The 21,788-nt window shown below is 38.1% G+C and overlaps 1 protein-coding gene across 11 annotated transcripts in view; it reads left to right on the top strand.

The window, feature by feature from the left end:
* Nucleotides 1–21,788, top strand: part of EMC2 (ER membrane protein complex subunit 2) — a 540,022-nt gene that overhangs the window by 93,438 nt on the left and 424,796 nt on the right. The window contains exons 16-17 of one of the 11 annotated variants that reach the window (XR_015725762.1): nt 7,046–7,144; nt 7,641–13,223. The exons of 9 other annotated variants lie outside the window; for them this stretch is intronic. The gene's annotated coding sequence lies outside the window, so the exon portion shown is untranslated. Of the gene's footprint in view, nt 1–7,045; nt 13,224–21,788 lie in introns of those variants that run through there. One more of the 11 variants, XR_006781074.2, reaches the window with a different exon arrangement.

The raw sequence follows: 21,788 nt of genomic DNA, 5'->3' as shown, positions 1-21,788 counted from the left end.
GTGTGGTGTTAAATGATTCATTAGTTGCATATAACACCCAGTGCTCATCACCACATGTGCCCTCCTTAATGCCCATCACCCAGTTACCCCATCCCACCACCCACCTCCCCTTCTGTAACCCTCAGTTTGTTTCCTGGAGTCAAGAGTCTGTCATGGTTTTTCTCCTTCTCTGATTTCTTCCCATTCAGTTTTCCCTCCCTTCCCTTATGCTCCTCTGCACTATTTCTTATATTCCATGTATGAGTGAAACCATATGGTAATTGTCTTTCTCTGCTTATTTCGCTTAGCATAATCCCCTCCAGTTCCCTCCATGTTGATGTAAATGGTAAGTATTCATCCTTTCTGATGGCTGAGTAATATTCCATCGTGTATATGGGCCACATCTTTTTTATCCATTCATCTGTTGAAAGACATCTTGGCTCCTTCCACAATTTGGTTATTATGGACATTGCTGCTATAAACATTGGGGTATGTGTGCCCCTCCTTTTCACTACCTCTGTATCTGTGGGGTAAATACCCAGTAGTACAATTGCTGGGTCATAGGGTAGCTCTATTTTTAACATCTTGAGGAACCTCCGTACTGTTTCCCAGAGTGGCTGTACCAGCTTGCATTCCCACCAACAGTGTAAGAGGGTTCCCCTTTCTCCACATCCCCGCCAACATTTGTTTTTCCCTGTCTTATTAATTGTAGTCATTCTAACTGTTGTGAGGTGGTATCTCATTGCGGTTTTGATTTATATTTCCCTGATGCCCAGTGATGTGGAAAATTTTTTCATGTGTCTCTTAGCCATTTGTATGTCTTCTTTGGAGAAATATCTGTTCATGTCTTCTGCCCATTTTTTGACTTGATTATTTGTTTTTTTTGGTGTTGAGTTTGAGAAGTTCTTTATAGATCTTGGATACCAGCCCTTTATCTGATATGTCATTTGCAAATATCTTCTCCCATTTGGTAGGTTGCCTTTTAGTTTTTTGAGTGGTTCCTTTTTTGTGCAGAAGCTTTTTGTCTTGATGAATTCCCAATAGTTCATTTTTGCTTTTGTTTCCCTTGCCTTTAGAGATGTGTCTTGAAAGAATTTGCTGCGGCTGAAGTCAAAGAGTGCCTATGTTCTCCTCTAGGATTTTGATGGACTTGTCTCTCACATTTAGGTCTTTCATCCATTTTGAGTTTATCCTTGTGTATGGTGTAAGAGAATGGTCCAGTCTCATTCTTCCGCATTTGGTTATCCAATTTTCCCAGCACCATTTATTGAAGAGACTGTCTTTTTTTCCATTGGATATTCTTTCCTGCTTGGAATGATTAGTTGACCATAGAGTTGAGGGTCCATTTCTGGGCTCTCTCTTCTGTTGCATTGATCTATGTATCTGTTTTTGTGCCAGTACCATTCTGTCTTGATGATCACAGCTTTGTAATATAGCTTTAAGTCAGGCATTGTGATGCCCCCAGCTTTGGTTTTCTTTTTCAACATTCCCCTGGTTATTCAGGGTCTTTTCTGGTTCCATACAAATTTTAGAATTGTTTGTTCCAGCTCTGTGAAATGTTGATTGTATTATGATAGGGATTGCATTGAATGTGTAGATTGCTCTGGGCAGCATAGACATTTTAACAATGTTTATTCTTCTAATGCATGAGCATGGAATGTTTTTCCATCTCTCTGTGTCTTCCTCAATTTCTTTCATATTTTTAGCTTTTATTTTATTTGTCATTAGGGATCTCACAGGATCCCAGTGAGTTGCTGATGATCTATAATAATAAAAAAATGTTGGAGTGGATCCCAGGAGACCTGAATTCATGTTTGCCCTTTCTACTTGGTACCTTGGTGATCAAGGGTCAATTTCTATGTCCAGGGCTCAGTTTCTTCATTTGTATAATGAAACGATTAAAATGTATGCTTCCTGAGGTTCTTCTGAGTACCAAAATTCTATGATTTTGCTAATAAGCACACTTACATTTTATAAGTCAATCCTGATGATGCATGTGAATACGTTAAATGCTGGTGCTGTATAAAATTCAGAACTGAAAGAAAAATACCTTTGGATTTGGCTTGGGCAAGTAGCAATGAGGTACAGTGAATGAAACCTTTAAAGCACTATACCAATTGTAGTTTTCTATTGCTGTGTAACAAATTACCACAAATAGTGTGGTTTAGAATAAGACAATTTATTATCTCTTGATTTCCATGGTGTAGGAGTCTTTGCATGGTTTAGCTGGGTGTTTTGCTCAGGGTCTCACAAAAGACTGCAGTCGAGGTGTCAGTTGGGTACATTCATTTCTGGGACTTGGTCTTCTTCCAAGCTCAGGTTGTTGGCAGAATCCATTTTCCTGTGGTTGTAGAATGGAGGGCCCCATTTTCTTGTTGGCTTGCAGTTAGGAGCAAGAAGCTCTCAGCTCCTTGAGGTTGCCTGCGATTTCTTGCTCTGTGGCTCCCTCATAAGCCTTCTCAAAAGCTGGAAGCTCACTTCTTCAAGCCAACAAGGAATAGTCTCTCCCTGCTGCCTGCTAAAATGAAGTATTAGATAACTGTACTGGGTTAAATGGTGTCCCTCCCCCTCCAAATTCATATCCACCTAGAACCTCACATTGTGACCATATTAGAAATAGCGTCTTTGCAGATGTAATTAGTCGAATTGAGATGAGGTCATACTGGAGTATATTGGACCTAATCTAATGACTGTTGTCCTTATAAGAAAATAGAGGCACAGAGACACACAGAAGGAAGATGGTCTTATGACAACGAGCCAGAGATTGGATTTAGGGTGCTACAGGACAAGAAACACTAAGGATTGCTGGCAACTACCAGAAGCTGGAAGAGACAATGAAAGATTCCTCTTCTAGAGATTTTAGAGAGGGTATGGACTTACAGGCCATTTGATTGTAGACTTCTAGAGTCCCCAACTATAAGAGAATAAATTCCTGTTGTTCTAAGCCACCAAATTTTTGGGACTTTGTTATGGCAGCCCCAGAAAACTAATATAGTAATATAATGTAATCATGTTGATAACAGTATCCCATTACCTTAGCTATATAATAATCAAATCAAAGCAGTGACATCCTAATACCTTTAACATTTTGCATTAGAAGCAAGTCACAGATTCCTCCCACACTGAAGGGGAAAGGATTCTACAAGGCATTGACTAATTGGGGTCACCTAAGGATGTATCTGCTATATATCAACACAAGGTTATGCTATTTTATTTTATGTGAGATTGGGCTTTTCTATTATGTAGAAATTGAATTAAGCAGCTCTATCTAACTCTCTTTAACATTTCTAATTATTTCAAAATTATATGCAGAGATATTTTATTAAAAAGTTTCAGTATGACTGATATATTTTTTTTAAATGATGGCTTTTTTTCTTAAAGTTCATCATTCTTGACATTTTCTGTGTGCTTAATTGTCTCTTTAAATTGGATTTGGCTATAGGTTGCTCTGAAGATGAAAGCTAGTCAGTCATTTGAAAGTATAAAAAAGATAAAGAGAAGTTTATTAACTAAACTTTGGCCTCTTAAAAACATCATTAGCACTCTAAGAGATACTGGTCAATAGATCAATATTCCATTGAGCACCTACCATATACTCGCATTATACAAGATTATTAAGTAGACTTTAGTACATCTTCACTATTTCAAATGATAAAATGATGTGATCAAAGACAAGCTGAGACTCGTCAACCAGAAAAAGTCATAGCTGTCAGATTATCTAGGATATACTTACACAAAACATTAGTAGATCATTCATGTTAGATTTCATAGAACTGCAGTTCAGGGTTATCAGGAACCAACAAAGCAAAACAATGACTCTATTTGACTATAGGTGCTCTAATTTTCATTCTGGTTCTTGAATTCAAACTTCCTCCAATACTATGAAATACAGTCAGATTTGTGAACTAGTGTTTCAGACACATCTCTCATATTTTCCTATGGATTTCTTTTGGGACTGTTAGACAGACATGTGTTTTTCTTTGGGTACTGCCATAGAACTCCCTTATGGGATAGATTTCAACCCTTAGTCAGCCTTGGGGAAAAATAAATGTTTCCTTATATATGAACTTAGTGCATATCATGTTGCATAGCTATTCTGGGTGCAAAGTCCCTGTACGTTATTCTCTGGGGTTCAAATTTTCCTTTCAGAGATAGTTTGTTTGAAAACCTATCACTATTGTCAAAGATAGAGGCTTACATACTTTCATACACAATGCTGTCAAAGTCAGGTCTCTAAACTATTCTTGATTCTATAAAGATCATAATTAAATTTCTCTCTTCTTGCCAAATTCCTATCTTTAACACTGAATGAAAAATCCTTTAGGGTATTGGTATTTAATACTGCCAGAAAAAGGTATTAAATGCTATAATTCCAGAAAGATTATTTGGATAATATCAAACATGGAAAAATAAAGTGCATTTTTGGTCTCTACTCTTAGAATTGCCATGTAATGCAATGTAGTGAAATTGCTTCATGTAAAGAAGTTCATATGGTTGGGTTTCTGGCTCTGGATTTTGGCAAAATGAAGTGTTCTATAGGTCCCTAATGAAACTAGATGATCAAAGGCAGCCATTCTCCTTTAAGTTTTCTGTAGTGGGTCTTTCAATGAGAGAGGTCAGAATCCTATAGATAAAAAAATCACAATTTGACCTGAGTTCAAATTTGAGCTCTGGCACTTTTTAGTTATAAAATGGGGTAGTATGTTATATCGCAGGGCATTTGTGGTGATTAAAATGAGCGTAAATTGCATAGCTTGAAGCCAAGCATGTAGGAAGTGCTCAATATATGTTAGTTAAAATGAATAAAAAAATTAAATTTCAACTCAACACGCTGTTCCAACTGTCTGTGAGGCAAACGTAGACTATGGGGAAATTTACAAATGATCTTGGCATTTTCTTTTGACTAAAGTATTTTCACACCACTTATTCTGGTGGAAGGAGCAAACATTCAGTGGCCACCTACTGCATGTCATTTGATGTGATAGAATTTTTGCATAGATGAGCTCATGAAATTCTAAAAAAAAGACAAAAAACAAAACAAGCAAACAAACCCATAAGTCTCATTTCAAAATAAGGAATTGAGCTCTAATAATCAGTTTCAGAGCTGTGATTTAAATTCATATTTGTTTGAGAAACAAACTGAGGGCTTCAGAGGGGTGGGGGGGTGGGGTATTGGAATAGGCCGGTGATGGGTATTAAGGAGGGCACGTATTACATGGAGCACTGGGTGTTATACGCAAACAATGAATCATGGAACACTACATCAAAAACTAACGATGTACTGTATGGTGACTACCATAACATAATAAAAAATAAATAAATAAATTCATATCTGTTTGACTCTTGAATCCAAGCTTTTTCTGCTCTACCACGCTGCCTCTTAAATGGCAAAGTCCTCTGAAATTCACGTTATATGACTTCTGTATGTCATGAAAAGAGAAAAATAAAAATGGAAATTGATGAAGACTTTTACCATGCAAAAAACTTGACATTTACTGTAGGAAGGCATAAATTATTTCAAATGGTGAACAAGCCTACAAATTTTGGGGGAGGCTTTTAAATGTGATTAGAAAATCAGACATATTTTTAGACTTGCTTATGTAGATAGTTCTCTTTTACTCCCACCTAAACATACATGCAGTCACAGTTGCCTGGACCAGCTTGTGTCCACTGACAATCTTGGGCTCAGTTAGATGGGAGGTGGTTGGTTGGGAATGGTGGCTGGGAAATAACTACATTTGCATTTTGAAAAGATCACGCTGGCTGTGGTGCATAGATTAGATTAGAGAAAGTGAGATGAATGCAGGGAGACCAGTTAGGAGGCTACTGCAGTAGTTTAGGTGAAAGATGGTGATCTTAGAGTAAACTAGTGATAATCAAGAGGGTGAAAAGTCAGTGGATTTGAGTTGGAAGTGAAATCAGTAGGACTTTGTGATGGACTGGATATAAATGGTGAGGTGAGGAAGGTTTAGATAGAACTCTTAGTTCTGTCAGATTCATTGAAGTAGGGGAAACAGAAGTAGAATCACATTTTAGGGGAAAAATCAATGCCTTGGTTTTTATATATGTTGAGTTTGAATGTACTGAATTTAGATACATTGAGTTTTAGACTTCCAAATGAAGATTTAGGATGGGAAATTGAAAATAAAGATCTGAAACTCAGAGAATAGTCCTGGATTAGAGATATAAATATGGAGGGTGATCATAGTGTGTATGGTGATTAAAGCTGGGGACCTGGATGTGATTTTCTCAGAAAAGCATAATGGGTAAGACAAAAATTTTGTCTACCACCCAGGCTTTTGGAAGTCTAGTGTTTGGTAGCTGGGTAGATGGGGATGAACTTGCAAAGTAAATACAGGAGTGACTAGAGATAGGAGAGTAAAACCAAGTAGCTGTGGTAAGAAAGTATTTCAAAAGAAGAGGTGATTAACACGTGTAATAGATGAGGACTGAAACATGTCCATAGATTTGTGACATGGAATGAATTAGTGACCTTAATAAGATCTCTTTTGGTAAAGTGATGAAGGTAGAAACTGAATTGTTGAGGTTGAAGAGTGAGCAGGAGGTGAGAAATCAGAATAGTGTGGAGGAAAACTGAAACCTCTTGAAGAGTTTGGTTAGAAGGCGACTGGATGGCACAGTGGGTTAACTGTCCAACTCTTGGTTTCAGCTCAGGTCATGATCTCAGGGGTGTAAGATTGAGCCCCACATTGGGCTGTATGCTCAGCATGGAGTCTACTTGAGTTCTCTTCCCTCCCTCTGTCTCTGCCCCTCTTCCTGCTCACATTTGAGCAGACGTGCATGCTCTCTCTCTCTCAAATAAATAAAATCTTTTTTTAAAAAAAGGAGTTTGGTTAGGTTTTTACAGCCTGTTTAAAGCAGTTGGGCTTTCTTTTTTCTTCTTCCTTCGTATTTAGGAAAAGCAAAACATTACCATTTCTTAGGGCAAATTTTTTCTTGCACCTGAACCAAACAGAAAAAAAGAAGAAAAGAAAAAAGAAAGAGAACTAAATTAAACCCAAGTCTTTACATTTTGTTTAAGTCTCTGTATTCTTCTCTGTGTTAGAAAAGCCAGTTATGTCTCCTGCTCCTGAAAGTGATGGCCTTATGAAGGGGTCCTGTAGTACCCAGGGCCTGATGCTTCGGGGAGTACCTCCAATGTGAGGTGAGTGTGCTCTGTTGTTGTGTTCTGGCTATTCTGTCCTCCAGGCCAGTCATCTGCAGAGGCTCTCCTTACCTGCCATGGGCAGTGTTTGGTCCCTGGCCTGAATGTAGTGAGTTTTAACTAGGTGTGCTTTTGTCTGGTTGTGAAATGAGACCTGTCACCACCTCCACTGAAACTGAGGTCCTGCAGAACTCTCTGGTCAGGAGATGTGGTGTGCGCAGTGGTTTGTGTTGGTCTTCTGGGGTAGTGGCCCTCTGACTGGGACTGAGGCAAGTGTAGCTGAGAAAGGCAGTTCCACTGGAATGCAAGGGTGGGGCTTAGTGTAAGCCAATTAGGCTGCTTCCCACAGGTGGCTCAGTGTTTATGCAGAGGGGTGGGGGAGGGAAATGACATTGATCCCTTGCTTTGTTCTAAGAGATGTATCTCTGTGAAAGCTGCCTCTCAGAGACAAGCTCCAAGAAGAGCAAATAATTTCCCCACTGTGTTCGTTCCCCAGGTGCTGTTCGGATCACTGTTTCCATGCTGTAGGCCCCTGGGTTGTTTCCCTGCCTTCTCTCCAAGAGCAGCACAATACCCTGGAGACTCTATCCCAGCCAAGCCCGCTGACCTTTAAAACTCCTGGCTGTAAGCCCTGCTGGTTGCAAGAACTCATGAAATTCAGCCCCTCTCATTTTTCAAGCCAGTGGCTAAGGGGAAACATTCTCCCTATGTGGTCTTCTGTGTGTTTCTCTGTCTCTATCTCTGTCTCTCTGTTTCTCTCGTCTTTGTGCATGGCTCCCTCCCTTCCACAGCAGAGCAGCCAGGATCCATTTCTCCCCTAAACCACGTTTCTGTACTTCTATGTTCTTTGATGTGGTCTCCTCTCTCCCTTTAGTTGGGGAGTTTGTTCTGTCAGTCTTTAGGTCAATTGCTGGGTATTTAAGATTATTTGATAGTTATCCAGGTGTATTCATGGGAGATGTGGAGAAACTGGAACTCTAATGCATTGCTGATGGGAATGCAAAATGGTACAGCTGAGTGAAAAAAGCTGGGGGGCGGGGGGTCATGGTCTTTGATACTTCAATCACAGAAATGACATTCCATCACTGCTATATTGCTTGTTAGAATCAAGTTACTAAGTCTAGCCCACATTCAAGGAGAGGGAATTACAGAAAGGCATGAATATCATGGCGGAGGGATCACCCTTGGAGTCATGTAAAAAGGCTGCCTAAAACAATAATTTAAAGTGAGAAGAAAGAATAACATTTACAGGGAAGAATATTATATTTACACAGATATTTACCATTTCTACTGTTCTTTATTTCTAACATTCCAATTTCCTTCTGCTATCATTTTCTTTTTGTCAAAAAAAAAAAAAAATCCTGGGGCGCCTGGGTGGCATAGTCGTTAAGTGTCTGCCTTCAGCTCAGGGCGTGATCCCGGTGTTCTGGGATCCAGCCCCACATCAGGTTCCTCCGCTAGGAGCCTGCTTCTTCCTCTCGCACTCCCCCTGCTGTGTTCCCTCTCTCGCTGGCTGTCTCTCTGTCAAATAAATAAATAAAATCTTTAAAAAAAAAATCCTTTGTTATTTCAGTGCAGATCTCCTGAAAATGTTTTCTCTTAGTTTTCCTTTTTCTAATAAAGTCTTTATTTCACCTTCATTCCTAGAGGATAATTTCATTGTGTATACTGTGCTGGGCTGACAGTTCTTTTCTTTCACTTCTTTGAATATGTTGTTTAACTTGCTTCTGGCCTCCATGTTTTCTTTTACATTTTTTCTTTTTATTTATTTTTTTATTATGCTCAATTAGCCAACATATAGTACATCATTAGTTTTTGATGTAGTGTTCAACAGTTCATTAGTTGCATATAACACCCAGTGCTCATCACCACATGTGCCCTCCTTAATACCCATCACCCAGTTACCCCTTCCCCCCTTCTGTAACCCTCAGTTTGGTTCCTGGAGTCCAGAGTCTCTCATGGTTTGTCTCCCTCTCTTATTTCTTCCCATTCAGTTTTCCTTCCTTCCTCTGTGATCCTCTGCCCTATTCCTTATGTTTCACATACAAATGAAACCATATGATAATTGTCTTTCTCTGCTTGACTTATTTCACTGAGTGTATTCCCCTCCAGTTCCAGCCATGTCGATGCAAATGGTGGGTATTCATCCTTTCTGATGGCTGAGTAATATTCCATTGTATATATGAACCACATAATTTTATTTATTTATTTTAGAGAGAGAGATACAGAGAGAGTGAGCAGGGGAGGAGCAGAGGGAGAGGGACAAGCAGACTCCATGCTGAGGACAGAGCCCAATGTGGGGCTTGATTCCATGACCCTGAGATCATGATCTGAGCTAAAACCAAGAGTTGGACACTCAACTGACTGAGCCACCCAGGCACGCCCCTGGCCTCAATGTTTTCTGATGAATTTGAATTATTCCCCATGCATAATGTGTCATTTACTCTGATTACTTTCAAAATTTTTGTTTTAATTTTCAGCAGTTTATGTTGTTTCTTGGATTTCTTTGAGTTTCTCCTGTTTGGGATTCACTGGGATTCTTGAATCTGTAGGTTTCTGTATTTCACCATATTCTAGAAGTTTTCAGTTATTATATCTTCAAAGTTTTTTGAGCACTGGATTTTTCTCTTCTTCTTCTGGGACACCAATGACTAAAATATTAGATCTTTTGATAATTAATATAAATCCTTGAGGGTCTGTTACTTTTTTTCCCCAGGTTTTTTTTCTTTCGGTTAGGAAATTATAGCTCTAATCTTCCAAGTTTATTTACTCTTTTCTTTATCATCTCCAATCTGCTATTGAACCTTCACAGTAAATTTTAAATTTCAGTTACTGGTTTTTACAGTTCTAAAATTTCTGTCTAGTTCTTCTTTATAACTTCTGTTCTTGCTGAGATTTTTCATTTTTTCTTTTTTTTTTTCTAAGAACATTTTTATAATAGCTGATATAAAGCCTTTGTCCAATAATTGCAATACCTGTGTTGTTTCAGTGTTGACATCTGTTGATTCTCTTTTGCCATGGAAGTGGAAGTATTACTAGTTCTTTATATGCCAAATAATTTTAGGTTGTATTCTGGATATTTTGAATGTAACATTATGAGACTCTTGGTCTTGTTTAAATCCTGTGGAGAATGTTGATATTTTTGTTTTAACAGGCAAATGACCCAAGTAGTGTAGGTCACAAGTTCTGACCAATCTTCTGTGGGTTGTGGTTTCAACATCAGTTTTATTTTCAAAGCCTTTGTCATACTACTCTGATATGTCCCATGTACACACCATTCATTCAATGGCTAGTCCACTACTTATCACTTAGTTCAGTTCTCATAGTCTTTGTTTTGCTATTTAAGATCTGATCCATTCATGTGCAATTTGGGGGTGAGTCTAGGAGTTCACAAATAATTTTATAGTGTTACTTTCTCAAGATCCTTCTTAACCCCAGAACTTTTCAGTTTCCTGATGTTTCCATTGCTGGTTTTCTGGCTAGAAGGCTGGAAATTATTTAACCTGCTTTGCTGCCTACTTCTCATTACTGCTTCTGCATCTGAGGTCCATTGGTGGGTAGAGAGATAGAGAAAAGAGCAATGGTATTTTGCCCCACTCTCTGTTTTGACTTTCCTTATCCCCTGAGCTCTAAAATACATTCCCTATCATGACAAACTTTAAAAAAAAATTTTTTTTTGGAATGAATTTGAAAGGGGAAGTCATTTTGCTAAAAGCTTCCACTTTTCTCATTTGAATCAAAGCCTATACTTTTATCTGTTACCAAGAAAAGGAAGCTAATGGTAGGTCCACTTGTCCTGGGTAACCATAATATACTGAGAGAATTCCTTGTAGGATAAAAGATCTGAAATTAACTGTAAGATGAGGGATCACAAAATAAGAGGTGCAAAAAGAAGGGTAGAAGAGATAAATGGTTAGTGAATCCAACAGATATTGCCCTGCCACACTGACCTAATGTTGAAGTGAAAGTATACAACTAGCCCTGAACCAACATAAGTTCATGTATTCTTAAGTCTATTAGATCTTTTGAATTTATAAATTCCAAGTCCTACAGTGGCTTCCTTTTATAGGCCTTATGTCTGTTCAAAATCACATTTCTGCCCACAGTGGGTTAATAATTTAAAGATCACGTTTTGATATTCCTGGGAGGTCTGTGAAACTCAAAGTAAATTAAAGCCAGGACTTTTGGCCACACTCTTAACACCTCTGCAAGGTGAGAACACAAAGGAACTCCATGTAGGGACAGATAAATCCTTTAAAGATCTAGTTTTATGAAAGTAAAACATTTAATAAGTCTCCTCCATTTTTTACTATGAATTGGATACTTAACCATGTGTCTGGTTATCAGAATAAAAATAATATGATTTTCAATAATAAACAAAACCTTCCAAGTAATACATAAAAATGATGTCATTGAAATCTGAAAACTCTCCTTAACAGTTTATGTTTATACAAGGATGTCTTGCTGATGTCTGATGTAAGGAAAAAAAGAAAACCTCTTAGAGAAAATTAGCTACTTGAACCTGGGCTGCTGAAAATGCATTTAGTAAGTCCTACAATTTTGGCAGAATGTCACATCATCTAAATGGAGGAGATAAACTTAAGGTGTAAGGGATATGGAATACAGTTTCATTCTTGATTCTCCGGACAGTAGATTTTGGAAGGTGATAAGTTAAAGCTTTTGTGGAAAAAGATAAATTAATTTTGAAGCTGCCAATGATACATCCTGGCTGGACTAAAATCAAGGCGTTTTCATTAGTCTAAGTGACCTAAAAGCAATTGACATGAGGCTCTTTTATTTTGCTTTTAAGCTGTAATTTCCACATTGTTATTTTATCAAGAATTTTCCTTATTGAGGATTTTACAGTTGAGTACACACCCAAAATGGCTCTCTTTTCAGCAATGAGAAAAAAAATCTTGAGTATCAATAACATGAAAATAAATAATGTTTACCTAAGAATGAAGAATTATAAATAAGGCACCTCTTAAAATAATTCCTCTTCTTTCTTCATTATTCTTGCATATGATAAACAGTGTACATGAAAGTCAAAATGCTCTGAGCATCTCTGAGTATGAAAAACAATTTTTTATGTGAAAAATACCAAAACTGCTTGTAGCCTATCTCTCTAAATTATTTATAGATAGATAAGTGAGGAGGAGAGGGAATACATCATTCTATTACCATTGATTGTAAGGATTTATGATATTCATTTAGTCGGTGCCAAATCTGCCAGATTTTGCCATATAAATATCTCTAGGGGCAATACTGGGTTAGTGACCAAGAGCTTAGGCTCTACTGTCAGACTTTCTAGGTGCTATTCCCGGCTTCACTATTGACTAGCTTTGTGATGTTAAGCTAACTGTTCGTTGTCTCCTAAGCTTCATTTATCCCATTACAAAATGGGATTAACAGTGTATATTTCATAGGATTGTTGTGAGCTTTAAATCATCTCATATAAAATGCTTAGCATAAGTATTAGCAAAAGCATTTGGTAAACACCCCCATAAATGTTAGGTATTGCAATGACATAGAGATTCTATAGGACAAGTAAAATAATTCAGTGAAAGCTCTTTCCATGAAAAATGTCCTATGAAAGAATTCTACCTTGGATATATATAATTCAGTCTAGCAAGTTTAGGATTGCTGATCTTACATGTTTCAAAATCTGGTGTATAATAAATGGATTTTTACTATAATTTTAAAAATTGTTCAAATTATATTTATAAAATTAAGTTCCATTTAAACATTTACAGAAATGGCTATATGCCTGTGAATTCTCAAGTTTCTTAAGAACTCAGTTTGAGAAAGAAGAAAGAAAGAAAGAAAGAAAGAAAGAAAGAAAGAAAGAAAGAAGGAAAGAAAGAAAGAAAGAAAGAAAAAGAAAAAAGGAAAAGAAAGAACGAACTCAGTTTGTAAACCTGAGTTATGTTGAATCTTTTCCCCTTGGGTATATAGATTCATATACAAAATTTCATACCAATCCATTCTGCCTACTCCAGAATCAGAATATTTACCTCACTCTACCAAAACTATTGTACCTTCAGGTAGAGGACTTAAAATAAAATCTCTTTGAATTGAATTTGAATCTTTTGAATTAACTTTATTTGTGCCATTGAATATGGCAATCAGCGTTTCAGGTATTATTTTTGTTATGTACACTAAGATAATGGGGCAAAATGGGAAGTTTAAGTAAGAGTTCCATGACTTACTGAAAGTCATCATGAAAAGACTGAACATTGGCTTCTTCTGACAAACTTCCAGGACAAAGAAAAGGTAGGTTGATGCTTTGTAACTACTACAATGCTTGGTGATAATGATGCTCAATACATACTTTCTGAATAATTGATTTCAGTTCAGTTTTGCCTGCACCTGCTTTTTTTTTCCCCATCACCAAAAACGCACACCCCTCTATCTATCCATCAAGGCTCAGCTCAGTTCTTATCTTATTCTTAGAAAATTTGCCGTGGTGTTTCTACACAAAGTGTGGTAGGTATCCTTTGTAGTGGTTTCATGGTTCTTTTTGCTCCATGTAGGTGAGGGCATAAAGCATATCATTGATTCTTTTCCTCCCTGTCTATACAGTACTGAATATGTTGTAGAATCTCAGTTAGTACCCACTTGTTTTTTCAATGTACTTGAGTGATTCAAATGTGTGACTTGAAGCCTATGATTCTGTAGATGTTCTTGTTAATCATTTTTGTGAATCAGAGCTGGCATTTCTGTGAATTTATAGATGAGATGCTTTGAATATAAAAGATGCAGTATTTTTATCCCCTTGAGTTTTGCCATGCTTCCTGAAGTATGGCTTAAGCCTCTCCTGAAGTCTGGGTTTGTGTATCTCCAGCTGTTACTGGAGTGTTATTTTCATCTTAGAATGAGTAGCAGAAATGTTACTTTACTTCATTAACTCTGAAACATAGAGTGCTTAGTTTATGTTTACTAAAAAGGTTTTCCATGTCAACTGGAGAGCCATGAGAGGTTCTCTGGGCTCTGTTTTCCATAATTACCCAATTATCTACCTCCCCCTCTGTGTTCTCTTATGAGAATTACAAACTATTGTTTAACTCACTGGAACTCAGTGCAAGTTGGAAGAGTTTTCATTTCATAGCAAGCAACAATTTAGTGAATGTAATAATTGGATGATGAGAACTGCTTCTTCAGAAAGGGGTAAGAAAGAGGCAAAGGAGGCCAAAAAGACCACCCTGGTGAAGAAAGGAAAGTTCACCCCAAAGGAGATTTTTTTAGCAATGAAGATAGGGTGTCCTGAGGTTTTTTTTCTAATGCGTGAAGCCCAGATTTCCTGGAAAAGGATTTGGCCTGCACAAACTATAGTGCCCAAACACAAATGTATCATAGAAGCATGGACCGGAAGATTCTATTTGGACCTTATCCAATGGGTTGTTCCTGTTACCCATCCCACAAATTATCTCCTCCCTACTAATTCCGTCGTTTCCAGATGCTGCAAATAAACACTACTTCTGTGTGGATGACTGAAAAAATAGGAGGAAGACAAAGCAAAGGAGAACTAATGACAGAGCTTTACACTTAGGCAAACTCATGAAGGTTTGGATTCTAAAGAGGACCCAGAGTGGGAATATTTCCCGAGCTCCTGTTACAGACATGTGAACATCTGTTCTAGACCTTCTCTTCTATAAAAATTCTCATTGTTGCTAGGTCTCTGCAAGTAGAAGGCAAACTGCTCATCTTGCGTTAACTATGAAAGTAAAATTGTAGTTGGGTTTGCCTTGTCAAGGATCAAGGTCTGAATTGTGTAGGATATTCTTCTCAAATATTCCAAGTATACTTCCTACCTCTCTAAAATATCAATAGTTGGAGACATTTCAGAAATCATGAAGTAAATTAAACCAGGCAATTTTGGGAAGATTTCCTGGGGATCAGAGGCAGTGGGAAGCTGTTTTATTTTGCAAAATCTGTGTTGTTGAATAAGCCACCTTACCAAGGCTATTATCGAGCAGCCACAATGCATGAGAAGTCTTCATTGAGAATTGGGAAGGAAACGCCACAGAATGGGGTAGACCTAGAAAAACTTAAAACATTTGCTGGGCAACTTTCACATTTATTGGTGAATAAAATATCGGTTAAAGATTACTATCTGGTTGTTCATCAAAAAAGGAGGAGCCAGAGATGGTTGACTTGAAGTCTGTAATCACTAAGGGAGAAGTGATTTATTTAACTTTTGGGCTCTGCTCCACTGAATCTTCTGAACATTTCACAGAAGAAAGAGCAGAGCATGTGAAGTCCAAAAGAAGGTGGACAGTTACTTGCTTTCTGATTAGGAGCATGACATTTTATCTCTGAGCTTTAGTTCCTCATCTGTTACGAAAGGATAATAATGATAACACATACTATTCAGGGTTGTTGTGGTTGTGAGAATTGACTGAGGCAGTGCACAGCTTAGGAAATGGCAAAATTGGAAGGCTTTCTCAGATTTTAGGTCCTTTCTTTCTCAGTCCTTATCTGTTCCTTTTAAAGCACCTGGCATTTGAGATTCAGAGTATACCCTGGACCTGGGTGGGCTTAATATAACCTTGATTCTTTTTCCATTTAGATGTTTGTGTGAATATAGATGTGCATGTGGAGTTTAGGGGAGGAGAGTTCAGAGTCTTTAAGTCAAGGCCCTGGCTTTGCAACTGGACCTCGAAGTAAATGTCAGTGAAGGAAAGATTCACTTTGCATATTGCCACTTCAAAAGAGACTGTAGAGTTTGATCATCCTCATGGGTGTCCACTGTATGGGCATGATACAACTTAGGATAAGCAAGAATATTTTCTGGCTTTTCTTCAGCCTAGTTCATTTAGAGGTAATCGTTGCAGTTCTCACAAAGGCCAAATAATGATCACATGAATGCTCCTTATTTGGGAGATTACTACTCTTACCGGCTTGAAAACTTCTGATTTCTCAGGACTGCATGAAATTGTTAAGCCATTGTGACTCTCTGCATGTAGTTTTTTCATGACTCCTAACAAAGCCAGTTCAACTTCCTCCTATCCCTCTAGTCAAGGCTACTTTCATCTACTCCTCTTTTTAAATTCTTTTTCCTCTGCATAGTTGCGTGTTTTCCAAAGGTTTAACCACTGTTACATAAATATTTTTCCTATTATGAATCTAAAGCTGACTGTAGGGAAATAAGATAATTTAGTCAACCAGATTTTCTATTTGGGAGTAGAAAAGATTCAGGGGAGCTTCCCTAGGGTGGGACAACTTCCTCCTGGGAAAACATCAGTCACACTAGTGCAGATTGCACTAAGCAATGCTACTGATGACTGAAATTAAAAAATCCCCATGATTCACAAACTTGAACCATTGCCTAAAATATAGCACTACATCTACGTTTATCCATTTAAAAAGCCAGTTGAAAGAGTCTCAAAAGGTTTACTTAGGCAGAAAAGACCTTCATATTTTCAGAATTGGCAAAATAGCTATAGTTGGGGGTAGAGGGTATCAGGTACTTCTCATGTAAAGGTGTGTGCTTGACTTTCCTACTAGTTCTTCTTTAAATTTCTGTGATAGTTCCATTAGATTCTTTATGTTTACTTAATAGAACCCATTCCCTGGTTGAGAGCTAAAGCTAATATTTTCTTTCATGCTTTCTCTTCTCTTCTCTTCTCTTCTCTTCTCTTCTCTTCTCTTCTCTTCTCTTCTCTTCTCTTCCCTTCCCTTCCCTTCCCTTCCCTTCCCTTCCCTTCCCTTCCCTCCCCTCCCCTCCCCTCCCCTCCCTTCCCCCTTTCTTTCTTTTCTTCTTTCCCCCTTCATTCCTCCCTCCATCCCTCCCCTTTCCTTCCTTCCTTCCTTCCTTCCTTCCTTCCTTCCTTCCTTCCTTCCTCCCTCTCTCTCTCTCTTCTTTCTTTCTTTCTTTCTTTCTTTCTTTCTCTCTCTCTCTCTCTCTTTCTTTCTTTCTTTCTTTCTTTCTTCCCTTTCTTCCCTTTCTTCTTTTCTTCCTCCCTCCCTCCTTCTCTCTCTTTCTATCTTTCTCTATCTCTTCCTTTCTCCCTCCCCCTCTTTCTTTCCCTTTTTCCTTTTCTTTTCTTTTTTTCCTTTTCTTTTCCTTTCTTTCTCTCTTTCTTTCTTCCTTTCTTTTCTTTTCTTTTTTTTTCTCTTTTCTTTCTTTTCTTTCTCTCCTTCCTTCCTTCCTTCCTTCCTTCCTTCCTTCCTTCCTTCCTTTCTCTTTCTGGCGTTATTCTGAGCCTTCAATAAGCTGTTAATTTTCCTTTTTCATTTATTTTTTCCCTTTCTCCCTTCCTTGTTGCCTCGCAGGTTTTTTTTTTTTTTAATCTACATTTATAGAATTGGATTAATGATGATTCTCAGTGTATAGCCAAGTGTCATCATTGATCCATGCCCAACTTACCTTTTATATATAATTTCTTCATGTAATTTCATTGTTCCCTGTATTCCCCATTTCCAAATCTATTTTCCCTACCATAGACATCTATTCTTGTGTTTAATGTGAGTCGTTACAAGCTACCATTTTGTGTATTTATTTGCAAATATTATTTCAAGTATGTGCATTTAATTTACACAAATGGTCTTATCTGATACATTCTATTTTTTTTTCACTCAACATCATGTTTTTGATCTATGTCAACATATGTGAAGCAAGTTTATTCTTTTTGATTCTGTGTATTTTATCTCTTTGCCCTATTAATGGATATTTAGTTTGTTTCTAACTAGCACAATGCTGCAATGAACATCCTTCATATATGTCTTTATCAGTAGAAGTTTTTATTGGGTTTGGGGAACATTGTGGTTATATTATAAGATTATAATCACTAGGTCCACAGTGAACACATAGTCATTTTTGTAATTATTCCCAATTTTCTGTTCAGTATGGCTCTACCAGTACATATGCCTGCATGAAGATTTTGACTTCCCTACATCTTACTTCTGATTTTGATACTTCCCAGCTTTTTATTTTTGTCAAAATTGTGGGTAGAGGGGAGTAAAGGTGGCAGAGGAGTAGGGGACCCCTTTTTCAGCCGGTCCCCTGAGTCAAGTTGGATAGGTACCAGACCAGGCTGAACATCCATGGAATCAGCCTGAGACGCAGGAAGATACATCTGGATCTCTACAAATGAACATCGCCAGCACTGAGTATTGAGGTACAAAGCGGGGAGCAGTGAAACCGCGCACAGATATCGGAAGATAAACGGAAGAGGGAGGGAGCCGCCACATTTGGGTGCCAGGAAGCGGTAGCCACCTGCACGGGGGAGCAGACGGACCAGCACCTGCAAGGAAACAGACTGGGACCGAGAGCCAGGATCGTGTGCGACCAGACTGAAATGGAGCTCCGGTGTGCTCACTGGAACCAGACAGACCAGGAGCTCTGGGAGCGCGCAGGGGCAGCTGGCGGCTGGCGGTGTTAGAAACACAAAAGACAGAGATGCGCCGGCCCTGGAAGTGAAGGCTGGGACGCCGGGTGTGGGGCGCACATCCCAGGGCACTGCAGGGTTGAGCAGCACCAACAGTAACAGAGTTAAAGTGGCCAGAACATCAGTGGAGAACGGTCTGCGATCCCTCTGTTCTGAGACAGAGGCTGAGATTTGGCCACTGCTGTTCTGACTCTCAGAAGAGGCACAGCAAAATGCCAGGGAAAGCCGCCAGAGAACAAAAGCCTGGAAATACGGGCTCACAGTGTGCCCATCCCCATCCCCCCTCCCAGGGGACATGGAGATTCTACCCAAACAGGGTTGCCTGAGTATAGGCGCGGCAGGACCCTCCCCCAGAAGGCAGGCTGAAAAATCAAGAAGCCCACATCCCTAAGATCCCTAAAAACAAGGGCACACGGCCTGGGTCCCGGTCAATAATTTGGGCTCTGGACAACCCCGCAACCTCTCCTCATCAGAATGACGAGAAGGAGAAATCCCTCCCAGCAAAGAAAAGACAATGAGGCCACAGAACTAATGGATAGGGATATGGATATAACCAAATTATCAGAAATGGAATTCAGAGTAACAATGGTCAAGATAATGTGTAGACTTGAAAAAAGCATTAACGAAAATGTTAATGAGAATATAGAATCTCTAAGGGCGGAAATGAGAGTGAATTTGGCAGAAATTAAAAATTCTATGAGCCAAATGCAGTCAAAACTAGAGGCTCTGATGGCCAGGGTGAATGAGGCAGAAGAACGTATCAGCAAATTGGAGGATGGGTTAGTAGAAGAGAAAGCTAAAATAGAATCTGGACTTAAAAAAATCCACGCGCAAGAATGTAGGTTATGGGAGATTACTGACTCAATGAAATGTTCCAATGTCAGAATCATCGGCATCCCCGAGGGGGTAGAGAAAAACAGAGGTCTAGAAGAGATATATGAACAAATTGTAGCTGAAAAGTTCCCTAATCTAGCAAGGGAAACAAACGTTTGTGTCCAAGAGGCAGAGAGGACCCCTCCCAAGCTCAACCACGACAAACCTACGCCACGTCACGTCATAGTGCATTTCGCAAATATTAGATCCAAGGATACAGTATTGAAAGCGGCCAGGGCAAAGAAATTTCTCACATACCAAGGCGAAGGTATCAGAATTACGTCAGACCTGTCTACACAGACCTGGAATGAGAGAAAGGGTTGGGGGGGGTACTTTTAAAGCTGTTCAGAGAAAAACATGCAGCCAAGGATCCTTTATCCAGCAAGGCTGTCATTCAGGATTGACGGAGAAATAAAGACCTTCCAGAATCTCCAGTCATTGACCAATTTCGTAACCATGAAACCAGCCCTACAGGAGATATTAAGGCGGGTTCTATAAAGGTAAAAATGCCCCAAGAGTGATAAAGAACAGAAAGTCACAATCGATAGAAACAAAGACTTTACTGGCAACGTGGCATCATTAAAATCATATCTCTCAATATTCAGTCTCAATGTAAATGGCCTAAATGCTCCCATAAGATGACACAGTGTTGCAGATTGGATAAAAAGACATGACCCATCCATTTGCTGTCTACAAGAGACTCATTTTGAACCTAAAGATACATTCAGACTGAAAGTAAAGGAATGGAATACCATCTTTCATGCCAATGGACCTCAAAAGAAAGCTGGGGTAGCAATTCTCATATCAGACAGATTGGATTTTAAACTAAAGACTATAGTTAGAGACAGAGAAGGGCACTATATTATTCTTAAAGGATGTATCCAACAAGTGGATATGACAATTATAAATATATATGCCCCCAACAGGGGAGCAGCAAGATACACAAGTCCACTCTTAAGCAGAATAAAGAGACATATAGATAAAAATACGTTAATAGTAAGGGACCTCAACACTCCACTATCAGAAATAGACAGAACACCCATGCACCAGATCTAATCAAATCCATCAAACTTCTCCTTCATAGTTTGTGCTTTTATATCTTCCTTAACATCCTTCCCTGATACTGCGTCTTTGTGGTATTCTTTTACATTTTTAATGGTATTTTTAAGTTTTATCTTTAATATTCAGTATAATACTGGAGCTCATACATTGCAATAGAAAAATCAAAATGAGTAAGTATGAAGGTTAGAAAAGGAATTGATGTAATTATTTATGTAAATATAAGAATCAGAAGAAAATTATTAGAACTAGTAAAAATTTAGCAAGATGGCCAGATACAAAATCAGCCAATACTAAAAATGGATTTAAACATTAGAAAATTAATCTAATTCACATGTTAACAGAATAAAGGAAACCAATCATATGATCATCTTGATAGATATAGAAAAACTATTTGATAAATTCAACAACCAATAATAAAAATGTTTATAATAAAACCCCACAAAATTCATTTGAAATAGTGGCATGTTACACCCTAAAAAAATCAATAGCTTTCCTCTTTCCCAGTAATTATTAAACAGAAAATACAGAACCATACACAATGGTAAGAAGCCTAACAAAAATGAGTGGACTCTTACAGACAAATAGTTAAACCTGCTTCTAGGGAACACAAAAGAAGATCTGAATGAATGGAGAGATGTACCTTGTTTCTGAATGGGGAGACAGCATTATAAAGGTAATGTTTCTTCCAAGTCCAACCTATGAATTTAATGCAGCTCAAACAAAATTTCAAGTTAGAGGATTTAGATAGTGAATATTTAGAAGCATCTGGAAGAGTAAAGCAAAGATGAGAAACTACCCTTAAGATATAAAGGTTTATTACAAATATGTAATAATTAAATTATCCTGGCACTAACATAGGAACAAATAGATTATTAGAATAGACATTCTTAAACCATGCTAATGTACAAATGGGAAATTGATAGCAACAGATTAGCTACTTAAATCAGTTATGAAATGATGGATTATTTAAAAAATGTTGACATATAATAATAACAAAAACAACCACCAATATTTATTGGACACTTACTATGTTTCAGCACTGCTCCAAATGTTGAAATACATATGGATTCAGGCTCATACCAACCAAATGAAATAGGTAATATCTTAAGCATCATTTTATAAATGATAAAACTGAGGCACAGGCACAGAGAATTAGATAAATTTGCAATTCCCAAGCAGGGATTTCAACCCAGGCAGTTTAGATTCAGTGTCCATGCTCTTAGCCACTATTCTACACAGCTGTCTCAGACTACATTGGCTCATTCTAAGCAGAAAAATAAAATTAGGTCTTTACTTTAAACCATACACCCTAAAAAAAT

This window comes from Ursus americanus, chromosome 9 (genome assembly GCF_024610735.1).
Source record: "Ursus americanus isolate L20-20 chromosome 9, mUrsAme1.1.p, whole genome shotgun sequence".
Taxonomy (NCBI): Eukaryota; Metazoa; Chordata; class Mammalia; order Carnivora; family Ursidae; genus Ursus; species Ursus americanus.
Note: the sequence above shows the minus strand (reverse complement) of the source record. Positions and strands in the feature narration are given on the sequence as shown.